The 4,613-nt window shown below is 39.4% G+C and overlaps 1 protein-coding gene across 1 annotated transcript in view; it reads left to right on the top strand.

The window, feature by feature from the left end:
• The first annotated feature begins 460 nt into the window (after nucleotides 1-460).
• LOC111967989 (rap1 GTPase-activating protein 1-like) overlaps nucleotides 461-4,613 on the top strand; it is a 149,296-nt gene continuing 145,143 nt past the window's right edge. The window contains exon 1 of the mRNA XM_070445078.1: nucleotides 461-713. The gene's annotated coding sequence lies outside the window, so the exon portion shown is untranslated. The remainder of the gene's footprint in view (nucleotides 714-4,613) is intronic.

Raw genomic sequence — 4,613 nt, 5'->3', positions numbered from 1 at the left:
ATGGGTGAGTCAGACTGCTGGCCGAGGCTGTTCAGGAAAGTATGGAAACAGTGCAGCCTTCTAAATGGAAAATAAGAATGTTATCTGTCCCTTCCTACTGCTATTCTGTCAAGGAGAATAATAACGATTATCCTGTGTCCTCATAAACATAATAACTAATAAATCTATCAACATAGATGTTTTATTTTCAAAAGTGAGAAAACATTAAAAGGCTTAAATTTACAGACACATTAAATCTTCCACAGCAGTGAATGTTGGTCAATGAGATTGGACAAAAAAAACATATTTTTTTAAATAATAGAATATGATGGTCTTCATTATTCCATTGTTGTGATGTAATTGTTTAGCTGCCTGGGGTTACTATTTGGCGTGTATCGAACACTAGGTATTGAGGGGTCTGTGGGGATTGGTCCTGTGACATTTTAGGAAAAAGAGTGCTCAGTGTAGCAGATCTGCGCTGATACGTCGAGAGCGGATTGGTCGAACATCACACTGCTCTGTTCTCAGGCTTTCTGAATGGGGAGAACGGGCACAATTAAACATTGCAAGCTACCCTACCCAAACGATTGAGACGTGAAGAAACATCGATGAACTGCTCGTATTTTAAAGGAATGCAAGCATCCTTCCTTCAACGAGTTCAAGTGTATTGTGGTTAGTCGCGCGCCAGCATCCAGGACCCGATTCAGCAATAGAGGCACGGGCTCCACTAAAAGGTAAGATACCGTAATTCTTTAGAGAAGAAGAGTCGGCASGTTGTATTTTCACCATATTATGGTTGTAGTATTTTTTTTCTTTCTCTGATTATCGAGTCCCGTAAAGCGCAAGGTTCGACCATCTTATTTGCCTTCTATAGTATGCTTAAATTAGGTTAGATCTGCCTAAACAACGGCAATAGTCAAGTCACTGATCWTAACGTGCTCTGTTGATGTACATAGTAGCACGCTATATCTTGCTCACTTCTCGGGTTGTAGTAACTAGAGAGCAGTCCAGTCTTTTTTTATTGAGCGCCTCTTCACCTGCAACAGGAGTGGYAACTCCTTTATTTTTGATGTAGCAGTCTACACAGTTTCATACCTGGTTTCAAGTTGTATAAATTATTTCCCTCTATGAGTCCTAATGAAACTGAAAAGTTTATATATTTGTATGTAGGAATTTGGCCTCTAGTTACCTCTAGTTATATACCTATTACCTTACTATGATGACAACTACAGTAGAGAAATACATTTTATTTTATTTCCAAATATCCCTACAAGGCCCTATCCAGAACAAGGATAAAGGCTTCCTTCCCAGTTACATTCAACCCATTTCAAAACCCTTTGGGTTTAGGTCAGCGGTATCAAAGTGATTTTTTCTTGGGGTCCCTCTATGTTCATGTCAGGATGAATGCACATTGGCAAAACATGACCACAGGAAATAAAGCTTTATTCGAACATACCCATAGTAGCTCACTTGGTGGTGTAGAATCAGATTTACATTTACATTTAAGTCATTTAGCAGACGCTCTTATCCAGAGCGGCTTACAAATTGGTGCATTCACCTTATGATATCCAGTGGAGATGGTAGGCTACTGTATGCACATTAAGCCTTGGATGAGTTAAGACAATGGATTCACATAAAAGTGAACAACAACACGGGGATGCTCAGTAACAATTGAATATCACCTCATAGTTACTGTGTACATTACATGCAATCCAATGCATTTTGTCCATGGTCACTACTGGCTCATTGCCTAAACAAATAAACACTTTAACGGTAGACTTTGATTAGAGTTGATGAAAATCCTAGAGGGTTAACACTAATAAAATGAGATATGCCATGAACCAGATACATCCCACTACGTTTGTGACTACATTTCCCATTTGAGTCTTATGTACCATTTCCAAGATTGTCTTTTTGTACATTTCATAAAAGTACAGACTCAGAGCTTCAAAATGGTATATCATACACTGCAGTTGGGGGAAAACATGGGAATGTTATGCTTATTTGAAATGTGATAAACYTGTTATTCCACTTTGTAGACAAGTACCAGAAAATCCCCTTGAAAGTTTTTCACAATCGAGAGCTCTTTTTTGAGTACGCCCATTCAGCATCATTCACACCCTCTTAAGCYTTAACCCCACCCGTCTCTTTAAGTATTCACTGTGAGTGAAGGTAGTGTAGTAAACAAGCAGTGAAAGTAGTAGCCGACAATAAATAACATCTCCAGGTAAAAATACACTATCTAGTCCATGGCCYATATCCTAACATGTTGTTCTTCACATTGTCTCTGGTAAACACATTATATATAAAATCAAATCAAACTACATCCCAGACACATCTAGCTAAGSGGATGTGTCTATTGTCTAGACCTGTTCACATGTTCATAAAGCATGTGATGGCCATAATCAMCCCCAGACACACCTGGCTAAATTTATGGTTCRTGGAGCCTAATCATCTGGCTAATGTAGCAAGCCAGCAACCCATACAGTTTGTCATACACTTAGCTAGCTAGGCAACATGCATGAAATGATGCATTATTAATCTGCAGGTAAAGCTAACCAACAGTAGGCTTCAACTAGCAATGCAAATGGATTTCTGACAAAATGATATACAATTTATAACGTTAGCTGGCGTTAGATACCAAGCAACTCACGCTAGCTAGCTAAGTTTCATGTTGGCTAGCTAACGTTAGCTAGCTAGCTAACAGAAGGCTTTAACTAGCAATGCAAATGACTTTATAACAACATGAGATACAAATATTATCTGTACATGAAGCTAACTTTAGACTCTTACTTGTCCAAATACATGGATGCATGCTTCACAGCAGACTGGAATTCCTTTGATTAAGTAAAAGGTCCTATGTCATTTGCGTTTCGTCTGCTCAGCTCTCTTGGGACGTTATATCATATCAATCCAGTTCACAATGACAATGTTCAATATTCCAAGAATCATACATTTTTTGTTTGTCTCCATCATGGATGTCGTGTTTGCCCTTTGCTTGTAAATGTAATCCAGTGAGAGTTGTTTTATACAAGAGCCCACTGGGCACACACTGGTTGAATCAACATTGTTTCTACATCATTTCAATAAAATGAAGTTCCCTTACGAAAAATGATTGCAGTCACAGTGCAGTATAACTGCAGAATGCAGCAAATACTGTGTCCAAAATAACAGTTTAATAAAAATGGACAACTGCAAACGTGTTGCTACAGCTATGAACAACATTGCTGCCGTAACTGCTGCTATCGAGAAAAAATAAGAACATGTGATATTGCATTGTCGTTATGGGGTATTGTGTGTAGATTAAATATAAATAATTGTATCAATTTTAGAATAAGGCTGTAACGTAACAAAATGTGAAAAAAGTCAAGGGGTCTGAATACTTTCCGAATGCACTGTATCACTTGTTGGCCTATCCCTCTGTACTGGTACATATCTACTACTCACACCACTCTACTTCTCCCTCCCCCTTGAGCCTTCTTCTACTTTCTTCACTGCCTCAGCATACTACAACTTCTGCACTACTCAAACCATGGAAACCTCAACCTGCCTCTCTCACACCGGACATTTCTGATCCCCAGACCCATGGGCACTCCTGCAATTAACACMTACCACTACTTTCCTCAATGCTACACATTCCTTTGTCTCATGCCCTTCTGCACACTTCTTACACCTAGGAATCTCCCTCCTACACACTGCTGCCACATGCCCATAAGCTTGACAYCTGTAACAATGTAATATATTCGGCACAAAAGCTTGCTCAACATCAAAAGCTTGCTCAACATCAAAACTCAAAAGAACAGACAACGACTCTTCTGTTTCACCACTCATGCCACCCTGTCTGCGTTGCACCAAATGACGAGCATCACAAACACTGTGAATCTTCCTCTTCAGTTGGTCAACTTTCACATTTACCACTACCCCAGTAATCACTCCTTTCAATGGCACCCTTTTCTTGAGAGCAAAACAATTCACATGTCTTGTTCCCATTTGTTTAACATGGAGCACCTGCTCCCTCTTACCAGGAGAAGCACAAACAATTATCACCAGACCACTTCTGGTTACCTTCACCGATTCCACAGCATCCAAATCAGTTTTCACCCACCCTGAAACCACAAATGGCTTTTTTCCTAAAAAGTCACTCCTACCATAAGAGACTCATCTTTATCCTGACCCTTGGTGCAAGCCTCGGACTCCGAGACCTTCACCACACCTACCCCCTCCGATACATCGCCCTCACTCACAAATGTAATGGCAAAATGTAGATTTCCCCCTAAATAGACATACCCAAAAGTAACTGCTATTCATGTGTAATTACATGATTCTGACAYGCAAAAACTTGGTATATTTGGAAAGAAGACAYCTGCGAGATTATGAGGAAATTATCAGAAGATAGTTATGAGTTACATAGTTCAGAATACACAAGATCAAGGACACAMAAATTMTAGTTTTTTTGTTTTGAATGTCATCTTTCATTGACAAGCTATAAGTGAATGATTGATGACTAGAGCTGGAAACAMATCAGATGGCTTCCACAACATGTGAACAATATCAGATACAAAATGTGATTGATAGACCTAACAACTAGAAATGGGCAGATGTTTTTGTAAGTGGTGTCAGGTGTGGTCACAGGA

This window comes from Salvelinus sp. IW2-2015, linkage group LG1 (genome assembly GCF_002910315.2).
Source record: "Salvelinus sp. IW2-2015 linkage group LG1, ASM291031v2, whole genome shotgun sequence".
NCBI lineage: Eukaryota > Metazoa > Chordata > Actinopteri > Salmoniformes > Salmonidae > Salvelinus > Salvelinus sp. IW2-2015.
The sequence above is the reverse complement of the archived record's forward strand: the minus strand, read 5'-3'. Positions and strand labels throughout refer to the sequence as shown.